Genomic DNA, 24,710 nt, shown 5'->3' on the forward strand with positions numbered 1-24,710 from the left:
CAAGACATAAAAGACTAAAAACGAGCACAAAACTACAAAGAAAACCTAGCCTAAGAGTTCCATATATGACACTCATCAACCCGGCCAAGGGGGCTGAGAAGAAGCAATCTTCTCAGCAAGATTCGTCCGAGAAGAAAAAAGAAGGAAACAACAAGCGGAAAGAAGTCTGGGTGGCCGATTACAAGTAGACAAAATTAAAGAAAGCTAAGACGTATGAACCGCATTATGAGTTCAACAAGGATTGTTACTCAATCCTCATGGAAATCAAAGATAAATTTAAGTTCGAGAAGCCCCAACCACTAAGAGGCTTGACCTAGTACCGCAACAAAAATAAATACTGTCATTACCACAAGGACGTGGGACATGACACGAATGGAATGCAACAATTTGAAAAAGGTTGCTGGATAAACTGGCCAAGAAGGGCATGCTGAACTCGTGCGTCCTAAAGTCAAAATTGACGTACACTTGGACAGACAACAAATCCGAGAAGAAGAAGAATGACCAAGAAAAAGCTGATGAAAACAACACTAACTCAGGATTTGTGGCCATAATATCAGGCGGCTTTGATACAGGCGGCCTAACCATTAAGGGAATCAATAAAGATGCTTGGAAGTTAGGAAAGGTGATACACACCAAGGGGGTGGAGGATGAACCCTTCCCGGAAGTGACGGTCTGTGAATCAGACCGAGGCAATATAAAAGCCCCTTATAATGACCCTATGGTATTTATCATGAAAGTTGATAATTTGAAGGTCGGATGGGTGCTGGTAGATACTAGCAGTGTGTCTGACATAATCAGCCTAGGATGTTTGAAAATTTTAAAGTTTCCAGAAGATTCCCTCCAAGATATCTCCCATCCACTTATTGGATTTGTTGGGGGTATCACTCACCCTACGGACGAATTGATTTGCCTGTCCAATTTGGGAAGAAGGGAGAGAGAAAGGACATGGTTGTCCGCTTCCTGCTGGTTAAAAAACTCACAAGCTATAATGTTATTCTCGACTGCCCAACTTTAACAACAGCTAAGGTTGTAATCGTCCCATGCTTAATGCTAATGAAGTTCGAACGGATGGATCAAAAGATTGGTATTATTCATGGTAACCAAAAACTGGCTAAGGAATGTAATCAGCTGGCTGTGAAGCCAACAACTAAAGGACGACCATGATCGTCCAAGCCAAATTCAGATGAAGGGTTACTCAAAGCACACCAGGTCGCCCAGAAGCACAGGTCGATAAAAAAAGAGCAGGCATAGCAGCTAATAGTCGTTGGCTGGCAAGAAGAGTTAAGGCCGCAGCCAGCTAGCGATCAGGCGGACATAGTGCTTGACCCAGACCACCTTGGAGAGGAATAGGTTAAGTTGCAGAAAGAGTTCAAGGAATTTTTTGCATTTGAGGTTCATGAGATGCCGGGCATAGATCCCAATCTGGTCTTCCATAAGTTGGCGGTTAATCTAAAGATAAAGCCTGTCCGATAGAAAAAAAGGAATCACGGAGAAGAAAGGAATCTGGCGGCCGCGGCAGAAGTAAAGAAGCTGTTGGATGCCGGTTTTATTCGGCAATGTTACTATCCTGATTAGGTAGCGAATGTAGTCTTGGTAAAGAAGCCAAATGGAACGTGGAGAACGTTTGTGGATTACACTGATCTCAACGAGGTGTGTCCCAAGGATAACTTTCCTTTGCCTAAAATCCACCGGCTGGTCGATTCAATGGCCGGATATGCCCTTATAAGTTTTATGGATGCATACTTCGAATTCCACCAGATCCCTCTATGGGAAGAAGATTAAGAAAAAACAGCATTTGGGACTGAGTAGGGGCTATACTACTACAAGGTTATGTCGTTCGGCTTGAAAAATGCCCCTGCTTCATTTCAGAGACTTGTCAGCACTGTCTTTAGAGATCAGATCTGCTGAAATATGGAGGTGTACATTGATGACATGATTGTGAAGTCAAAACAGTCGGCCGACCATCTGAAAGACCTTCGAGAAACATTTGCCGAACTCAAGCGGCATAAGATAATGTTAAATCCAAAGAAGTGTGTGTTTTTATGTTGATTCCGGCAAATTTCTCAGATTTCTAATTGATCAATGTGGCATTGAGACCATCTTGAAAAAATCCAAGTTGTCCTAGACATGAAATTGCTGAGAACTATCAAAGAGGTTCAAAGATTGACCGGCTGTCTAGTTGCGCTCGGCCGATTTCTATCAAGGTCAGCAGATAAGTGCCGATATTTCTTTCAGACAATCAAGAAAAAATCCATGTTCGAGTGGACCGAAGAGGCCGAGGAAGCCTTCGTATAATTAAAAAATCATCTACATACACTTCCTCAGCTCGTCAGTACGCTCAAAAACGAAAAGCTATACATGTATTTAGCAATTACAAAACACTCTTTAAATGTCGTCCTCCTTGCTGAGGGACGACCATTAAATCCCCGTGTATTTCATAAGCTATGTCCTACACAAAGACGAGCTGAGGTACCCACCCATCAAAAAATTTAGGCTGGCATTGTTCATGATATCGAAAAATCTAAGGCCATACTTCCTTGCTTATTCAATTGTGGTCTACTACACGGACCAATAGTTGAAGAAGTCATTCACAACATTGGTGGCCAATGGTTGAATGCTTAAATGGGCCTTAGATTTAAGAGTTTTTTATATCACGTTCGAGCCTAGAAAAACAATCAAGGGGCAGGTCTTTGCTGACTTACTAGCTGAAATGACACGGCCGGACTTACAGCCGATAGGGGATGAAACTTGGAAAGTTTTCGTGGATGGAAGTGCTACAGCAATCGGGTGTGGTGCTGGTATCATTTGTTAGTCTCCCGAGGGAGATAAGTTTGAATATGCTATGAGATTTCAATTTCAAGCCTCTAACAACGAGACTAAGTATGAAGCCCTTCTGTCGGACGCGCTCTCTTAGTTAGCATCCTCGGCATCGTGTGATACTCCTAGATCAGTGATTTTGGAAGTAAAAGAAAAGAGGAGTATTGATGCCGAGCCCATGCAAGTTATTGGCAGAAGCTCCACTTGGATGGAAAGAGCGATCTCCTATCTGAATGATAAAATACTCTTGGACGATCCCAAAGAGAGCTGGCTGATGAAGAGGAGGGCGGCTTGTTTTGAAATGAAGAATAGGGAATTATTCAAAAAAGCTTTTGTTAAGCCATATTTGAAGTGTATCACCATAGAGAGGGGGCACGATTTATTTGGATGACCTTCATGAAGGACAATGCGGACGCACATAGGCGGATGAGCCTTAGCAGAAAAGGTTATCCACCTGGGGGTACTACTGGCCGAGCATGAATTCAATCGCCATGGCAATAGTGAAAAAATGTGGCATGTGTGACAGGATAAAGTCGTATTACCTAGTCAAAAATAATTCCTAAGTTCCTCTAACTATGCAGATAGGGAAGAAGGGTCGAACCACAGGGAAACAAGTCTTCTTATTACTAATTAATTAATATAATCTAAATTATATAGTAACTAGATTATAGATATGATGAAATAAACTAAGGGAGATAAAAATAGGGAGAAATCCCAATGAATAAAAGCTTAGGGTATAGGTTCACTAATAAATAATATTCAAGGGTAAAACATAATAATCAATCATCAATGCATCAATTAACCAGATCATAAAGGCCTTTCGTTACGTATTACAATCACAGAATTAATCTACCGGTATTAAATCGCATCTCTCAAATCTTGACTTAACCATTTATAAATATACCTGCCTATTGAAACTAAGCCTTAACATTAATTCTCATCTCTCGAATCTCGAATTAATATTGCTAAACTCATACAAATTAAATCTGCGCAAATCTAATTGCATAGCTTTAAAACAATCAATAGGAAATTAATCAATCATTGACAATCAACAATAATAAATTACCCCTTCATATTATTTAGAGGCCAATACGGGCAAATGTGACTCCATAACTCCTGAAATATTTCCAGTGGCTTTATTTCTCTTCTCACAGTCAGCTTCCTTCGGTTTTTCTGAAAAAACGTGTGTGTTCTACATATGTCTCAGCCTCGGGAAATTTAATCTCAATCAACCCAAAAACGCTCATGGCAATAAGGGTTCATCCGATTTATTAAATCCACCCAAATCATGGAGTCGAGTTCGATTTCATCACAAACTCGCGAAGCCGCCCGTTGGCATACACCCTCAAAGGAGGCTGCCTTGCTAACGCATCCAAACTCTTAACCATGGTACCCTTTTACACCAAAAAGCTTGACCATGGTTGAACATAGATCTGGACCTTAGGTTGCAAACTTTTTTTGTATCATCGTGACTAAGTGCTACGTGGTTTATTTGGTGCTAACCCCACATGTGTTTGTTCATTTTGTTATAACCTATGACCGAGGGTTTTTATTTCCACATAGTAATTAGTACGGATTTAAAATTGAATACAACCTGAAAAATTCACAAAACCGAACCTGGAACTGTGCACTGTGTCACGGCAGCTTTGCCGTGCCACGGTGTACAGTGTCGTGACACGGCGCTTTGTACCGTCTGACGATGCATTGCACCGTGTCACGACATTTAGCAATAGGACACAGTGCCCAGGAAAAGTGTCCTATCAGTTTATTTTTGGTTTTTTTACGTACTTATGTGGTTCGTATGTCCGGTTTGATGTCATGTCTAGCTGTACGGTCATAACACGCGTCCATAACCTCACTTAATCACTCACAAGTCATGTCGAGTTCACACACTTTTCCTTGAGTCGTGCACCATTTTGTTTATAACCGTACTTTAGGATGGTCTTGTGTCATTTTTTCGTTTTTTTTTAGGAGTAAGTCGGATGGTATCCTCCCATACATACTTTTATTCTTCTAAAAAAAAAAATTCAAAAAAAATTTCTTGCCTTTTCTTTTCCGGATGGGTCAAGGTTAAGTCTGGTCATTAAAGGTGCGTTTGTTTTAATATCACAGCTCTTGGTAAAGAAGCAGGGGTAGATTGTTACGGTTCGAGTTACTAACTCAACAACCTCTTAAACCTAAGAGGCGTACAAGAAAACAATTGCAATCATCTCCATAGAATCCACCTTCATCTCCAGTTTATTTTGAATTTGTTCTAATGGCCACTAATGAAAAAGTTGAGAGTCTCAACAAGACCATCGAGACACTTGCTGCTATGGTGCAAGCACTCACCACTAAGGTCCACGCCATGGAGCAAACTAATGTCACTACGGCTGCGATGGACAAGATCAAGGAACAACTGAGCAAAATTTCTGAGGATTTCACCTACGTGCAGCAACCTGCCACTTCTTTGGCTGTCAACGACAAGCTTCCTGAGAAGTTTTCCACTGCTGACATGCCAAAATTTAAGTCTACTGATAACACTATGTTTCATTTAAAGGCTTTCTCTGCAACTATGACTCTGAAGGGAGTATATGTAGCACTCTTCCCTACCGTGTTCCCTCTTTCCTTGGAGCACGCTTGTCAATAGTGGTTTTACTCTTTGGATTCCAACCATACTACGACTTGGGAGGATGTTACTGAAAGTTTCTTGAGCCGTTACAAATGTATCATCCAGGCTAAGACCTCTGAACAAGAACTCTCCATTCTAAAATAGAAGGAAAATGAAGGCTTCACTACCTATCTGAGCAGGTGGAGAGAAACAGCTGCACTCTTAGTGGATCCTCCTAAAGAGAAGAAGATGGTTCGCCTCTTTATTTCAAATCTGACTCACAAGTACAAGGAACATTTGAAGTTTCTGCCTTTGAACACCTTTGAAGTTGTGTACGATATTGGGATCAATATTGAGGATGAGTTGATGAAGACTGCTCGTAGCAACAATAACAACAACAGTAACACTTAGAAAAATAAGAAGAACGATAGTCCATCTTCTTCGTCTTTCAAGCCCAACAATGCTACCAACAACATTAACCTCAATGATGTGTTAGCACTTAATGCTTCTACTCAGAGATTCCAAAGGCAAAAGAGGGTTTACACGCCTTTGGGAATGAGTTATGATGCTTCTTTGGATCGCTTGCACAGTCAAGGATTTATCATGCCTATTGGGCCCTTTCCAGAACCTTGACCGGAGAACAGAACTGCTAGCTGTGACCCCAATGATCATTGCAAGTTTCATCAAGGAACAGGTCACACTACTAAGAAATGTTGGAGGTTGAAGGATGTGATCCAAGAAGCCCAATATTCAAACAGGTCCTCTTTCTGATGCTTTGGCTATCACGGGAGATGAAGTCTCCTTGACCCGTCACTACTCATTCAACCTGTGAATGAACCTCTACCAGAAGTTGTTGTTGTTTCAAGCTATGAATAAGTGAATTGAATTTGGGATAGTGACGATGAAGACGTCTATCTCAAAGATATAGCATGTTCATCCCTTGGCACTAGCGAAGATGTTTGGGGGGACCTTGAGGTCAAGGTTCTCACCAAGAATGGGAGGTTGCAACAGCCTAGTCCACCTCTACCACAAGCACAACCAATAGTTGATCCCATCGACCCTATGAGCAACGATGTGATCAAGAAACTACAAAAGATTAAGGTGGAAATGAATGTATGGAAGCTTTTGGCTACCTCCCACGAGCATCGAAAGGCTGTGATGAATGCTTTGGTGAAGATAGGAATTGATAGTAACATGACTCATCAAGGACTAGTCAGCTTTCTCACTACTGAATTGCCAAGTACCAATAATCTGATTTCCTTTTCTGATAAGGATCTGCCCCCGGAAGGGGATCAACATAACAAGGCCTTACACCTTACTGTAGTGTGTAGGCAGATGAATGTTCCCATGAGCCTAGTTGATAATGGCTCAGCAATCAATGTTTGCCCACTACGCACTACAAAGACGTTAGGCATAAAAAATGAAGAATTCATCCCCTCCACTCAAGGGATTCGTGCTTATGATAATACTCGTTGTCAAGCCGTGGGTACTATCATGTTAAACATAACTACTGGAGCCATTGAACGTCGCACCAAATTTCAGGTGGTGGACATTAAGACTTCTTTTAATTTGTTGTTAGGTCATCCTTGGCTTCATAAGCTAAAGGCAATCCCGTCATCGCTGCACCAAAAAGTAAAAGCCATAGTTGGAGGGATTCCAATCACCATTGATGCCTCTCCCATGTGTATTCAAGTTATCGACACTCCCATTGTCCATATCGAACATGATGAGGAAAATGAGGATCTCTAGGGGTTTTCTCTAGACGATGTTCTCATGATTGATGAATAGGAGAAATGTCACCTTGATTTTGATCCCTATTCAAATACCAACATCAATGCAATCATGAAGAAGCAAGGGCATTTCCCTGGAATGACCCTTGGACTTATGAAGAAGATGGCTGAACTCTAGGGTCACCCTGGTACACTCAAGAAAGACACCTTTGGCTTGGGGTTCAAACTAACAAAGGAAGATATGAAACAAGCTCTCTCGAGGATGAAAGCTCGCAACAATGCTCGAACCATGAAGACGGAAATGGCCATAGATCCTTATCCCTTCACTCTCAATGGCCGGTACATCAAAGAGGGGGAAAACTTCCCATGCTACGAGTTCCCCGAGCCTAAATCACTCTGTGTACGCCGATTCCTGCAGAAAAATGTTAGTTCCTAATCGCGTTTTAAACTCTGTAGGTGTGTTTTTGTCCCGCGTCACACTAAATTCTACCGTGTCACGGTATATTTTGCCGCGTCGCGGCATGCTGCTGACGTGTCGCGACATTATTTTTTAGGGTTTTTATCTTTTTAGGGTTCTGTGTGTTCCCTCGGCTCATTTTCTCTATAAATACCCCCTCATTTTTGTTGTTTGTGGCATCAATTAACATTCTCTTCTCTCTTCTATGCTCTGGCCTAAACGCTAGCTTACCTTATTCTTCCAAAATACATTCCTTATGCACTCCAAGGAGTCTGTACTTTACCCGAGGTTTTGTCCTTAAACCAAGGCGTGAAAGGTAGAACTGTTTGAGGGTTTGGCCCCAAATCAACTCTATTTAATTTAATTTTTATTATTGTTTTATTATTTCCTTGAAGTTACTAACTCGTTTATTGTTTTATAGTTGCAAGCAAGCAAAGTCAAAGTAAGGAATCATGTTCCTTTTATTTCTATTATTTTTCTAATGATTTTATATTGTTTGATTTATTGTTAAATTGCTTCGAATATTAATGTTTATTCTATTATATTTTTTATGATCACCATATCTCATGTTTAAAGGGAATATGTAATTGAAAATCACGACTAATAAGATAATTTGGACAACCGGTTTAGGTTCCTTTTTAATCTTGTTATTTAATTTAAGTGATCACAAATATTTTAGAATTATGTGTTGCATTAATATTCAACCAATTTAGCATAATAATAGTCTAGAGCAAATTGAATCTTTGTTTGCATGCCTTCGAGATCGCAGGAATCACCTTTTCGCTATAAGAATCGAGTAGAGGCCAATACGAGCGAATGTGACTTCATGACTCACTTCGTACCATCATCCCCGATCTTCCTTTCGTGATTCCGAACCATATGGAGTTAGTAATCTCATAGATTATGACTGGGGTGTAACCTTCACGGGTCAATTGTTGTTGCCAATCGTTGTCCCTTTATCGTGGTTGCCTTATAATGATCCGTGAACGGTTTACAAGTTCCCTAAAAAACTTGTTGGCGGCTCCCTACTTTATTTGTCCCTAATCGTGTACGTCTATGAGTGCCAAGCATATTCACACATGCTTAACGTAGGCGCACTTTGAACGACACCTACAGGAGGTAAATCACTACACAAAATAGACATATCAAACTCCCCCAAGACAAACCTTTGCTTGTCCCAAAGCAAAGAGCTCATCAATGAACAAATAAAACATGCCTCACCCCAAATAATCAAAATCAAGAACAACCAATTCAAGGCAAATCTAACAAACATGCTTCAACATCAACCAATCTCATCCATCCAATCATTAACTCCCCCTAACAATTGCCAAGTAGAGGGTACGATAAAGTTGGGAAAATGTGAGAGTAAAGCCATGCTTAAGAGAGCCATATCCTAATAAAACCAAGGCCAAAAATAAATAATGACCAATCATCTCCAACACAATTCTACAAAAAGTCACCAAACAAACCAACCAATATTAACAATGTTGCTAACACTTACAATTTCACTCATAAAAATATAACAATGTAGAACTTGTGTGAATAAACAAACTTTGAACTTGAATATTTTTTTTCTCTTTGAAACTAATAATTTTTCTCTTTTTTTTTTCTTTATATCTCACATTGAAATTTTTAACTTTTGAGCACCGTTTCAATTTTCTTCCAATCCACAAAAATAAGAACAACAAATAACTTCTCAAATTCACCCAAATTGTGCAAATTATGTGCACACTACTTCTCCCTCACCTCACTAACTATTAGCTCCCCCAAGCCAAGGTTGGGACTAGTAACCAATGGGGCTTCAATAGGCTTGTAATATGGCTGAATAAATAATAAAAGGTCAAGGCAACAACATGGGTAGCAAGAAGAGAACAAATGTATCTAAAATCATCTGAAGGCTACCTAAAAAAAAAAAACAAGCGCCTTCGTCCTCCTCAATGTGCATAATAATGAGTCATACAAACATTACTCAAAGTTGCAAACTAATTCTCAAATTCATTGACATACTAGGAATTAACACACATTCCTTACCAAATCAACTAGTCAAGCACTATATTGACAAGTAGTTGGGGCAAAATTGATGCATGTTAGGGCATCCAAGCAATCAAATATCAAATCATGGCTAACCTATCCACAATGTTCATCATCATGTACCAAGAATTAAAACAATTTTTAAGTATGGGGCTCAGGGAAGCATGATTTACAATTCATTAGAACGTATTTTTGTATTTTTTTTTATTTTTTTGTATTTTCTTCTTTCTTCAAAGCAATAAAAAATATACTAGAAAGCAATAAAACTATAGATTCTAAACACACCTAAAACAAAAAAGAATGATAGAAACCATAACTCAATCCAAAAACTCCCCCAAGCCAAAATCAGATAATATCCTCATTGACTCAGGGATTAGCCTAGTATGGCTAAGCACCACCTGTTTTAGAAAGAAAAAAGGTAAAGAGGGAAAAAGATAAAAAGAAAGAAAAACTAAAGACAGAAGAAAAGCAGAACCGGGGAAAGGAAGAGGCGTAGGCCGCCCGACCAGGCGAATTAGGAGGGCTGTAACTCGCTAACCTCGCGCCCGATCGGGCAATTTTGTGTCCTCAATAAAGCTCTTATACGCGCCCGGTAGGGCGCCATCTTTCCCAGTCGGGCAAAATTTGTTGTATACGGACTTCTTCTCGCGCCCGATCGGGCGGTTGTTCTCCCGGTCAGGTGAAATTAAGGCCATAATCATCTTTCCTCTCGCGCCTGGTCGGGCGCGACTTCGCCTTGTCGGGTGGAGCCTCCGCGGTTTTAATTGGGGATTCGTCAATACTACTCGCAAGGGACACCTTTGTGGCCTTAATTTCCCTTGTTTCTTCACTTAACTGAGCTATAGTCACTCGATCAGGTGGGACTCTCATTACGAGCTCAGTTGTTGCAACCTGCTCACTTGTCTCCGCCTTCTCATCATCAAAACCAAGCCCTCCACAATATAAAGCTCTTTCTATTGCATCCACTTCCTCTTTCCATGTATTAGTTTTTCTTGTAGAAGATGCAACACAAGATACCGCCTCCAAGGAATCTTTATCAAGAGCTTGGGACTTATTAGAACAATTATTATCAACCACATTAATGCTAAAACACTTCTCCTCTATGATGGGGCCTTTAGGAGCATTATTCAAATTAAAAATAATATTATTGTAGGGAATATTTCAAGCACCCCACACTTGAGCCCCACTGTGATCATACACTTAATCATGGTGGCATCCAAAGGGAAGGAAGCTAGAGTAAAAGAGTCTCCAACAAGTTTTAGGAACTTGTAAACCGTTCACAGGGTGAGGGTTACACCCCTTAACGATCCAGGAGATCGTTAACTCCAATAGGTCTGGAAACATGACTGGAAGTTGGGGGATGAAGGTACAAATTCAACCTAAAAGAGATTGAACTTGCCCTAAAAATAGGCCTCTACTTTATTCTTCTCGTATTCATGTGCGCTTTCTGACTAACATGCAATCAATAGGTTTACCCTAAACCTGTTTAATCTATGTTGGTTGAATATTAATGCACAAACAAAACTATTATTGGCGATCACTTGAATTATAATCATATTAACCTAAACAAGATTATTAATTATCTTATTAAGCGTGATTACAAGTATAAATTCCCTTTAATCCTGCAAGAGAGGGCGTGATCAAGAAATAACAATAAAAATATGTCAAGCAACAACAACAATCACAATCATCATCAATAATCTCAATCTCAAAGCAACAATAATAATAGCAAGATCCTAGGTATGATACTAACAAGATTAACAACAAACCCTAGCATGTCACTAAACATTAAAAATCAAAACTTTATTCCTAGAATGATACTATCATGATATAAAGAAAGAATGGGAAGCATCATAAACATTCATGATATTAGAAATCTTAGTTAGTACCCTAAACATGATACTAGGAGTCATAAAGACATCCTAACATGACACTAGGAATGAACAAAATAATTTAAGCATGATTTCTATATCAAAAGATCAATAAAGTGATTAAATTACTTACTTCGATGCCTCGTACCTCTTTCTAATAACAAAATACACGCGTTAGCAACTTCAAGGAAAATAATAAATCAAACAATTAAATTAAATAATTGAAATAGAGATTAGGGATCAAACCCTTAGAAATTATAACCTTTCACGTCTAGGGCGAAGACAACTTTGAACTTGGCTAGGTGTGTCTAGAACTAATGTATGAGGAATTTTGCAAAAGAGAAGGTTTAGAAAAAGAATAGAGGAAGAGAAAGCTTCTAGCTTTTTAAGAGAGAAAGAAGAGAAAGATGATTGTTGTGAATAATTGTTGATAATTCATTTATGAAAACGGAGGAGATACGACCCCTATTTATAAGAAAACAGTCCGGAAATGATAGAAAATACTTCATGTTCTATACGGAATAAAACTGGAATCTATCACCAGGCGACAGACATCAGCGCCACGCAACAAGACCAGCTATAGGCGACAGACGTTAGCGCCAGGTGACAGGCTTTGTTGTTTGGCGCTAATTAATAGAGAAAACGCGCTTTTGTACGGAATCCTCTTCTTAATATGATTAAACAGCAAATTCCGTGTTTATCAAATTAAAATCAGGTTTATAATAAAACACTTATTTTATTCCAAATAAAACTCTTTAAAATATAATTATTAATCTCAATTCCATTAGAATTAAAAGGAACCGTCTAAATATTCTGGAAGATTAAATCAATCCTAATAACCTTAGGAATAATAATTAATAGGCCCTCCTCTAGATCATTGGGCCGCATATAAAAATCATTTTGATCCCAATTTAACATAATCCATAACATCCTTATTATTCATCGGAATTGGGCTTATAATATATCATTGGAAAACTCTTTTCGAGCCCAATTCAACTACACTATTATTGGACCCTTACCACGGACCAAACCAAATTGGACTGACTATTTTTCATAAACATAGTAAGAAGAGAAATATTTTCAAAAACAGAAAGAGAGATATTTTAATAAAAACAACCACATCACTAAACTTTTCACACTTTCACCTCGTTCGATAATCAAATGACGTGAAAGGTATTCATCACTGGGTTTGGTTTTGGGGAGACACATTTGGGTGTCTACAATTATCATCCCCTACTAATAATGTCAGTTTACCACTTTTCACATCTATAATTTCTCCTGCAGTATGAAGGAGTGGTCTACCCAAAATAATTGCAGTTTGCAAATCTTCCTCCATATCAAGAACAACAAAATCAACAGGTATATAAAATTTACCTACTCTAATAGGAACATCTTCTAAAACACCTAAAGGGTACTTAAAAGAACGGTCGGCCATTTGTAGAGTAATATTGGTAGCTTTTATCGTACCTATATTTAGCTTAGAGCACACAAACGATGGCATAACACTAACACTAGCACCCAAATCACATAATGTATTATCAATCATCAGATTGGCAATATGACAAGGGGTAGAAAAAGTACTCGGATCTTTTAGTTTAGGTGGAGATTTATTTTGTAGTACGACACTACATTCGGCAATAAAAGCGACAGTCTCTACCTCACTAATAGATCGTTTCCTAGTCAATATTTCTTTCATGAACTTTGCATACGCAGGAATTTGTGTAATTTACTCTGTGAAGGGAACTGTTACCTATAAATTTTTCACCATCTCTAGAAACTTACCAAATTGCTTATCCAATTTAGTCTTCAAATGTCTATTTGGGAATGGTAGTTTAATAACTGGCTTTTGAACATCGCCACTCTTATCTTGAGTTGAAACCTTCCCTAGAGTTGTACCCTGCACTTTAGCATCAGAAATATTAGTACTACCCTAGAGCCCTGTAGGGCTAGTGTTAGAGTCATTAGGTATAACAGAATCAAGATTAGCAATTTTCATTAAAACAGGTTAATCATCTCTGGGCATATGAGGCCCATCATAGTGTTAACCACTCCTCAAGGTGATTGCAAAAGCTTGATCTGTAGGTTGTACTGACTGCGATGGTAGAGCTCCTTGTTGGCGAGTCTGTAGGGTAGAGGATAGCTGTGCAATTTGATTATCCATGAGTTTATTATGTGCTATGATTGAATCAATTTGAGTATCCCTACTCTCCATGTGCTTTTGCATATTTCCTAACATCGCTCTAATTTCTGACAAAGCATGGTCAGTTGGTGGAGGAGTATTTTTCTGGCTAGAGTTGGGATGGTAATATTTCTGCTGTGGTTGTTGTGGTGCTTGTTGTTGTAATTGTTGTGGGGGTTGAGGGTTTTGCACATTGGTGCTCCAGTAAGAAAGATAAGGATGGTTCCGGAGCCCAGGATTATAGGTGTTGGAGTATGGATCATTCTGCCTATAGGCTTGAAAGGCATTAACTTGCTCCACGGAACTCCTACAATCTTGTTCCCAATGACCTACAATTCCACAATTTTCACAAAAAGAAACATTAGAATTATTATTAATAGTAGAAACATTAGCTACATTAGCAGTAATAAGATTATCTAATTTCTGACAAATAGAGGTTAATTGAGCTTGCACAAAGGATACAGAATCAACACTATGTTTCCCTTTGTTAGCAAAACCTCTTGGATTCCCATATTGGGAATTGTGAATTGCCATATCTTCGATAACTTGACCTGGATCGTCAACATTAAGATTCATAAACCTCTCACTAGCTGCAGAATCTAGAATTGTTCTAGATGAATTTTCCAATCCCATTGTAGAAAGCTTGGATCAATTGCCCCTGTGCTAAATTATGGTGGGGACACTCTCCCTGCAGATCCTTGAATCTTTTCCAAGCCTCATACAATGTTTCTTCTGGGTCTTGGGCAAAGTTTTGAATTGCACTTCTCAATAAAGCTGTTCTTTCTATAGGGTAATATTTATTATAAAAATTTAAAGCAAGAGTTTCCCAGTCAATTATACCAAGTTCAGTTCTATTCAAACCATTAAACCACAGTTTAGCTTTTTCACACAAAGAAAAGGGAAAAAGAATCTCCCTAATTTGGTCTTACGTGACCCCAGCTTGCCTAATGGTATTGCAATATTGACATAAATCTGCAATGTGAAGATTAGGGTCTTCACCCTTAACTCCACTAAATTGCTTTCTTTCAATCATCGTCATAAACTGGGGTTTGATCTTGAATTGCACCCTATCAAGAGCTGGAGTAGGAGAAAGGTGTGGAAAATCCGTCAGGGACGGCTGTGAATAATCGCTGAGCTTTTTAGGTGGATTTCCTGTCATCTCTAATTCTGGTTCTGAAGAAACTTCCGAATCACCGGAATAAGATGGAGGGTCCGTAGGGATATCACCCCCAAAACCTGCCAGTATTTACCTATTTAAATTTTTTTGTCAATGAAAAGAACGCTCAATCTAAGGATCGAATGGGATGTAACCTGATCTGGAACACCTAGGCATAAACAAAGAACTAGACAACAAATATAAAAACTGTCCCAAAGAACTCACGTTCTCTGGGATAAAAGGGAATAATCTAGAGTACAAAAACAATTAGAAAAAAAAATAAAACGTTTCCCCGGCAACGACGCCAAATTTTGATAGGATAAAGTCGTATTACCTAGTCAAAAATAATTCCTAAGTTCCTCTAACTATGCAGATAGGGAAGAAGGGTCGAACCACAAGGAAATAAGTCTTCCTATTCCTAATTAATTAATATAATCTAAATAATATAGTAACTAAATTATAGATATGATGAAATAAACTAAGGGAGATAAAAATAGGGGGAAATCAATGAACAAAAGCCTAGGGTATAGGTTCACCAATAAATAATACTCCAGGGTAAAACATAATAATCAATCATCAATGCATCAATTAACCAGATCATAAAGGGCTTTCGCTACATATTACAATCACAGAATTAATCTACCGGTATTAAATAGCATCTCTCAAATCTTGACTTAACCATTTATAAATTAACCTGCCTATTGAAACTAAGCCTTAACATCAATTCTCATCTCTCGAATCCCGAATTAATATTGCTAAACTCATACAAATTAAATCTGCGCAAATCTAATTGCATAGCTTTAAACAATCAATAGGAAATTAATCAAGCATTGACAATCAACAATAATAAATTACCTCTTCATATTATTCACGGATCCCTATAAACCCTAGAAAGAACACTACTGACACATAATTAAATCTAAACTAATTGAAGCAAATAAACAAGACATGATGACTTAAAGAAATTAACATACTGAAAATAATACAGAAGGAATCGTTACTAAAGTTAATTAAAATAAAGGATTGAATTAAACCAAGAGTTGTAGAGAGAGAAAAAGAGTAAGAAGAAGTGCTAAACTCGCTTAACAAAAGCGTACTTATACTAAGCTAGAAAATCCTAAGTTAAAACAAATTAAAATGATGCCTAATCTCCTTCTAGAAACACACGCCCGGTCGGGCGCCTGCTCGCCCGACTGGACCCTCCTTTTTCATCAAGTGTGGATCTCCCGCGCCCGGTTGGGTGCGAGACAGGGCGAAGCATGCCCTTCTTCCCCTTCCGCCCCGCCCAGTCGGGCGCGCCATCGGGCGAGGCCCTACCCGGATGGGCGAATGCCTTGGGCATCAAATAGACTAATGATTGGGCCGTGATACTTAGCCCAAATCCAAATTTCCTCCAAGGGGCTTGAATACTCGGTCCATATCCTCGGCTTCTTCAAATTCGAGCCCTTAATCACAAGTTTGATGACTCTAACCGGCCTTCGGCTACGAAAGATGGTCGTGCTCTTCCAACGCTCGTAGTTGCTCCAAATAATCCTGGGAAAATGATCCAAGTGTGCAATTTCCTACAAAACTCAACCAAAACTACGAAAACCCTAGGAGAAAAAAATTAGTAACAAAAGTGGCACCAAAGAGCCAAAAGCACTACTAATTATGACCAAGGGACGAGGGTAAATCACTATACAAAATCGACATATCAATGTGCCAGAGATTTGCAACCATTATTCACCGCCCAGCAAATAGCTTGTCAACCATAAGCAATCCGCTCCCCATTGCAAAATAGGGCATGGACATCTTGGGGTCGTATACTCCTGCATCCGGGAAGAGGCCGTATGTGTTAGTAGCATTAGACTACTTCACCTAATGGGTTGAAGCTGAGGCCGTCCGTGGAATCAAATGGACAAATATGTCCGCCTTCATATGGAAAAATATCATTACTCGTTATGGTGTGCCGCAATCGATGGTATTTGATAATGACCCCAATTTGAAACGCGGCAACTAAAAAACTTGCTAATTGACCAGAGCATCACTCACTGTTTTGCCTCGGTCGGATGCCCACAAGCCAATGGCCAGGTTGAAGCTTACAACAAGCTGTTCTCCAACGGCATCAAGCGTAAGCTTGAGAAAGCAGGCAGATGAGTTGGTAAATGTGTTATGGTCCATTCGTACGACAGCCAAGAGTTCAACAGGAGAGACCCCATTCTTTCTAGTCTACGGTACTGAAGCAGTGCTCCCAATTGAGATGTACGAGCCTACCCTCCGGGTAATGCTATATGATGAATCAGCCAATTAGGAGGCCTTGAAGAAAGCCTTGGACTTTCTTCTAGAGGCCAGGGGTAATGCAACGCCTAGGCACAAAATTTATCGTCTCGAACTGACGAGGCCATACAATCGCAAGGTGTCTAAGAGGCCGCTAAAGTTGAGGGATCTTGTTCTGAGAAAAATGAAAGCAGTTGGTAGGGCCAATGAAGAAGGAAAGCTAACTCTCAACTAGGAAGGGCCATACCAAATTAGAGAAGAAGTGCAGGATGGTACTGTAGGGAATATTTCAAGCATTACCCCAAACTTGAACCCCACTGTGATCATACACTTAAGCATGGTGGCGTCCAAAGGGAAGGAAGCAAGAGCAAAGAGTCGCCAACAAGTTTTAGGAACTTCTAAATCGTTTATAAGGTAAAGATTACACCCCTTAACGATCCATGAGATTGTCAACTCCAAAAGGTCTTGAACCAAATCGGGTTCAGGGATGAAGGCACAAATCCAACCTAAAAGAGATTGAACCTGCCCTTATAATAGGCCTCACGTCATTCTTCTCGTAATCAAGTGCGCTTTCCGACTAGCATTCAAACATTAGGTCAACCCTAAACCTGTTTAGTCTATGTTGGTTGAATATTAATGCACAAACAAATCTATTATTGGAGATCACTTGAATTATAATCATATTAGCCTAAACAAGATTATTAATTATCTTATTAAGCGTGATTACAAGTACAAATTCCTTTTAAACATGCATAAAAGGCGTGATCAAGCAATAACAATAATATAAGCATCAAGCAACATAATAATCATCATGTTAAAGCATAATAATAGCAAGATCCTAGGCACGATACTAACAAGATTAATAACAAACCCTAGCATGTCACTAAACAATAAAAATCAAAGCTTTAACCATAACATGATACTAACATGCTATTAGAAAAGAGTAAAAGGCATCGTAAACATGTTACTAGAAAGCAATAATAACATCCTAACATGATAATAGGAATTAAACAAATTTAAACATGCTTTCTACAAGAATAGAGCAATAAGACTACATACTTTGATGCCTCGTACCTCTTTCTAATAACAAAATACACGCGTTAGTAACTTCAAGGAAAATAATAAATCAAAAAATTAAATTAAATAATTGAAATAGAGATTAGGGATCAAACCCTCAGAAATTATAACCTTTCACGTCTAGGGCGAAGGCAACTTCGAACTTGGCTAGGTGTATCTAGATCTCGTGTATGCGGAATTTTGTTTGAGAAAAGCTAGAGAGATGAGAGCATAGAGAGAATAGATGATTGTAGAGAGTTGATTGCTGATTAATAAAAACGGAGGTTCAGGACCCTATTTATAAGAAAACAGTCCGGAAATAGGTAGAATTTGATAAGGAATAAAACTCCACTCTGTCGCTTGGCGACAAGATCTGTCGCGTGGCGACAAGCTCTGTCACGTGGCGACAGTCATGTCGTTTGGCGACAGCCTGGATTCCTACGCGCTTTCAAACACGGAGTCCACTTATCAATCAAAATTGACTTGTAAAGTCCGTATGAAAATTGAAATTGTATTTTTCATGAAATAATATTTTATTCCAAGTAAAAATTAACAAAATATAATTATTAATTCTAATTTTAATAGGACTTAAGAGAACCTTCTAAAGAATTCTAGAAGACTATAATTAATTCTAATAACTTTAGGAATAATAATTAACATTGTGCCCTCCCCAGATCATCGGGCCGCATGTAAAGATCAAATCGGGCCCAGTTTAGTATTTTGGCCATAACATCCTCATTTTTCATCGGAATTGGGCACATAATATATCGTTGGAAAGGTCTTTGCAAGTCCCATCCAACTACACCATTATTGGACCCTTGTCGTGGACCAAAATAAACTGGGTTGGCAATTTACATAAAATAGAGTTGTTTTCTGAAAACAGAAAGAAAGAATTTTTAGTAAAAACCAACCGCAACACCTGACCTTTCACACTTTCGCTTCGTTCTATAATCATTCGATGCAAAAGGTATTCATCACTGGGTTTGGTTTTGGGAGACACATTTGGGTGTCTACAGAAGACCCCACTTTGACTTAGTTTGGAGAAACGCATGTTTCGAAAACGAAGGTCAAAGTAGCGATAGGGACGGAAAATGATTCAGAACGTTCTGCGATCCCAAATAATTCTTGTAACGCCGATACCTGCAAACTAGCGTTAGTTAAACAGATAAAAGAGTTAAGAAACGCGTATCTTGCACTGTCGAGCACACGTCTTTGAAGGTAACCGATTTTTTTGCATTTGTTGAAGACCGCTCTGCTTGTAGCTGCCTCCTATTTCATTGAGGATGACTCTGCTTGTAGTCATTCTCCGCTGCTTGTGACCATCTTCCACATCCTAGGGAACACGATCGAAGACAACTCTGCTTGTAGCCATCTTAAGTTTTGTGACAACTCTCCACATCCTAGGGAAAGTCGTCCATCATTGCTGCTACATCTCGAGCTTTTTTCTTGAATCATAGTGACGACCTCCCAATCACAGCAAAAGTGGTCGAAGACCGCCTCATCACGTGCTATCTTCTCAAATCTTGGTGACAACCTCTATAATCTTAGCGAACGTCGTCGAAAACCGCCCATCTCGTGATATCTTCTCAAATCTTGGTGACAACCTCCACAATCTTAGCGAACGCCGTCGAAGACCGCCCATCTCGTGCTATCTTCTCAAATCTTGGTGACAGCCTCCACAATCTTAGCGGACGCCGTCGAAGACCGCCCATCACGTGCTATCTTCTCAAATCTTGGTGACAGCCTCCACAATCTTAGTGAATGCTGTCGAAGATAACTTTGCTTGAAGTCATCCTCAGTTGTTACGATAATGTTCCAAAGAACATTACCGAAGACCAACGCTTGTCGATCTTAAAGCTTGCTTGAACTTTGCTGCTGCAAAATTTTTTTTTTGCTGTAATTTCCGCGGTGCCAACACGTCGGCACATTTTTGCTGTTTGTGAACCATTATGTCGGTGCCTCTGTTGTTTATGAACCTGTATATCGGTATCTTGCGATGAGCCAATGTTTAGGCGCTTTAAGCTAAGTGAGACGATCTTTCATCAGGTCGATCACCTATTGCGATTGTAATCGAGCTGTTTACTTAATCATGTCAAATTGCTTATAGGGGCTAACTGGCGTAGTAAGGAACCCGAAATTGTTGCATAAGGTCCACATAGTCACTTATGAGGGCCATGTATCTTGTCGTCGCACCGGCGCATACTGGAACATATTGTCGCTGTAATTCTGCTCTGTCGCCAGGGGACATCCTTTTCATCGGGCGCTGGAGTCGGGTCTTCCTTATTTTGCTCTTGTTGCTGCTCTTCGTTGCTCGGTTTCACTCCGAACTTTGAACTTGGTCGTTTCCTTTCAACCAAATCCGCTCAAATCTTTTGTAAATTAAAGCTCTTCATCTCTAATTTACTGATCTATGTAACTCCTCTCATCTTGGAAGAATCTCATGTGTCATGGCTTGAAAAAATCCGGGAATGTTCTTTCTTGCTGGGATGCACCTGCATTTATATTTTGGACTATAGGACTTTGCTAATCTTTCTTTAGGGTTGACCTAAGAGTTAGTGTTGCTTGACTCATTGACTTGACATGACTCAAGGTATGAACTTGACTTAATGATGACTCACTTCGTGTGACTCGTGTGTGTAGACTTAACTCAATGTGATAACACGACATGACTCAATGTGTACATGACTCGTGTGTGCATTGGAATGTGATCGTGCGACTCGAAAAAGCAAAAATTTCCGTCATTTTTGTGGAGGGTACCGACTTTCTCCCGAAAAAGAAAGACGCGAAAAAAAAAGAAGCGGAGTTTTTGATGGTGCATGTTGAATGAGATTATTATGTTAACGTTGTCTCTCACAGTACAAGGATTGTAACATCTTAGACTATCCTGGTTGACTCGATAATGAAAGTATTTAGGTAACTTAGACACGGAGGCTAAGTACTTCATACTTTTTGATGCAATGATGAGTGATGAGTGATTTTGTTATGACAAAGTATGCTCCAACATTGTGTTAAGATTTCATGACAAATGGTTCCTAAGGGAAAGACTATTTGGTCATGTATCTGTGTAGTGTGTGAAAGTGACACTAAAGTTAGGCCGCAAGGGCTAACTAAGTGTATGGAAAAATATATTGAAAAGAGTCAAATGGTGGTGACTCTTAGGCTAGGTAGGCTAATAATGTAAGGATCAAGCCCCCAAGTCTAGCTCTAAATGGAAAAGGATGATCATTGGAGATCCTTTGATATGATCATGGTGTGAGTGTGTGAATGTGAATATGAATGCATGTTTATTACGGCCGCACCCCAATGTGAGGTTGCCTACGTATCCGTTAAGAATCAGGCCGAACGTAGCTCTAGTCGAACCTCGCACAAGTGTGTATACCTCAAAAAGGTCTTTTAAGGGTTGTAACGTGGGTAGGCTAAAGGTTTGAAGAAGAAAGGGATAAAGGCTCAACACCCTAGGTAAGCCCCCAAGGTGTGCAACCTTGCTTTTGAATCTTTGTATTTTTATGCTTGAGTGTTTTAACTCTTTATATTTTGCTCTCTCTTTTTGCTTTATCATTTTTTCAAATTCAAATCTGTTTTTTATAAGCGTGGGCAATCCCGATGATGCGGTCTATCAATCACTTGGCATTCATGTTTCTCAGGCACGATACCGAGCAGTCGATAAGAAACGCAATCTGAGACGTATTCATATCAAAGACATGTTCATGTTAATGACATTGGAACACTTGCCCTTTTGTACACTTTTATCATTTTTGCTTTTTGAATTTTTGAGTTTTATGTAAAATCACTCAACCTTTCGTTCTATGAACATTGCATAAATGGCACACCATCCCATCCCAAGGTTAGGTAGATATGGGTTGAAAAATGAAAGGTCTATCGTTAGACGAGGCTCAAAGTGGTTTATCAGAAAAGGATTGCATATTTTAAGGGTGAAAGGTGATATGATGTGGCTACAAGAGGTGCCTCAAATCATTGGTATACCTTGTACTTAGTTCGGCGTTATTTTTTTTTAACGCAATGCAATGATCATATGCAAGGGATAAAATGCTCATTTTATTGAAAGGGAGAAAAGAAATATACAAAATAAAAAAAACTAAGGAAAAAGGTGCCTATTTCTAGACTTATTAGGGAAATAAAAAATGAAAAAGAAATAGAAAAAGAGGTCATGAAATCTTTTCGTTGAAGCTCACCTCTTGTCTTGTGTCGTTTGCTTTATCATCACGCACTCTTCTTGCTTGCCGGAGGTATGGGAAGCTCATTATTATCGATCAAATGTTGGATAGCCTCTTTTAGCTTCCAACAACTCTCAGTAGTATGACCCCTACCTTGATGGTCCTTGCAATGTGCATCTGGGTTCCAACTAGGCAATCTTTTTTCGGGCACGGGATCTTGAATAGGTCCAATGGGAGTAATGAGTCCCTTGGCATGGAGTCGATCGAAGGCAGCATCGTAGCTCATTCCAATGGGGGTGAAGTCTTTCCTTAGTTGTTTCTTAGATCCTTGGTTATCCGTGGCTAAAACTTCACTGCGATCAAAGGTACTAACATTGTTACTAGAGTGGGCGTTTTCGGAAGAAAAAGGATTGTCGTTCTTCTTTCCTTTCCAGCCACTGTGGTTACTATTGTTAGTAGCTTTTTGCTTTGCGAGGTCATCTTCGATTTCAATACCGATATCATAGACAGCCTTGAAAGTATTCAAATTATGTTGATACTTTAAATGTTTTGAATACTTCTCTTGGAGGTTCTTGATAAATATCCTCACAGATTCTTTTTCGGAGGACACCTCAATCATCTTAACGGAAGTTTCCCTCCACTTATTAAAGAAAGAAGTAAAGCTTTCATTCTCTTTTTGTCTTAGCATCTCAAGTTGTCTATAATCAGTTTCGACTTGATTATTGCATTTGTATCTATCAGTGAAAACGTTTACAATTGACTCCCAACTAGAGGTTTTCTCTTTATCAAGAGAAAAGTATCATTGCCGACAAACGGTTTCTAAAGATAGAGGAAACACAAAATGAAAAGCTTTCTTATCTATTCCCTTAATATTCATTACAGTTTCAAAGGCTCTTAAATGAAAATAAGGGTTATCCATTGCCTTGAATTTCGGGATGTCGTTGGCATTGAACTTCTGCGGAAGAAGATCCTTGTCCACTGAGACCCCTTGTGAGCTAATCCCCTGCAATTTATAGTTATTAAATAATTTTCTCAAACTTTCCTGGATGAGCTCAATTTGCTGTTGTCACAGAGGGTCATTGATTTGGAGAGTCAGATTCTTCAACATTTCAGCCATGTTAGCCACTTGTCCCTTGAGTTCGTTGACTTCTGCCTGACTTGGCATTATCTTCTTAGCTTTCCTTTTTCGACCGATTGGCTTATCAAAAAGTCGAAATTGAATAAAGGTGTTGTCTTTGATTAATCGTCCTTCTCTCCTTGACCAAGTACTTTGGAAAGGGAAATTAAGGGATATTCATTGTTAATTATTTGACTCAACTCTATTCAACATGCAATAGATGGAAGAAGGTAGGGAGAATTAATATTGTGACATGGGGAAATCATGTATAGAATGGAAAGATGATGTAGATGGAGAGATATGAAAATAAAATTAGGAATAGAATGTACCCCCAACTCAAATGACGGAAAAAACCGACTCATGCATGAACCTAAGACATGGTCATGGTGACTATATAAAGTGAGTGCTAACACTAGTGAGTGTACGTGACATGTTAAGGCTCTTGTGTAAGACCATGCGGCTAGACTATGTCACTAGACTGGATTAAGGACTTAACAAAGGTAATGTTTATTAGTAAAGTAATCGAACTGATTATTAAACTGTTTAATTAGACTCGTCGTGATGACTCGAGTAAGAATCTGGACTGTCACCAGAACACTAGAACTGTCGCCACAGTTTGATGCTTGTCGCCAAACGACAAAGTTGTCGCCAGGCGACAAGCAGTAAACTGCGGCGCCACAAACCAAACTCCTGCGCCATTGCTGGAACATTAATCTGGGATTGTTTCCAGTAAGCTTACTTTAAGGGGACATGCCTACAGTCGTACTAAGTCAGATTAATTACTTTATTAGTCTTTAATTAGTCAAATTAATTAATTAATTAGTTAGACAAAGTCCTTTTTAGTCATTAATTGGTTTATTTAGACTTAAACACAAGTCAAACAAACAGTTAGCACATATAGGGTATGCACAAGCAAAGAATGCACAAATAGTTCAAATAGTCACAATATGATGGGACCCTGGTTATGAGTCCGGATGCATCGCGGGGAAGCCTTACCTTTGGGAGGGTTGGCGCGTATGGATGGGACCCTGCAAGTTAAAAACTTACTTCCACGGTTTGGTGGATTCACAAACTCAGATGTACCCGTTGTTACCAGGAGCGTTCGATTGGGTAGATAGAGCGTGAACCCCCAGAGGGTTATGTCCATATGTAGAACACATATGGGTTTCAGAAAAAAGAGAAAAACTAAATCAGGAAGTAGAATCGAGCCAACAGTGCTAGAAATGGTCAAAACAAGAAGGCAGAGTTCTGCCTCGGTATTGGAAGAACATGGGG

This window comes from Chenopodium album, chromosome 18 (genome assembly GCF_948465745.1).
Source record: "Chenopodium album chromosome 18, dcCheAlbu1.1, whole genome shotgun sequence".
Classification (NCBI taxonomy): Eukaryota; Viridiplantae; Streptophyta; class Magnoliopsida; order Caryophyllales; family Amaranthaceae; genus Chenopodium; species Chenopodium album.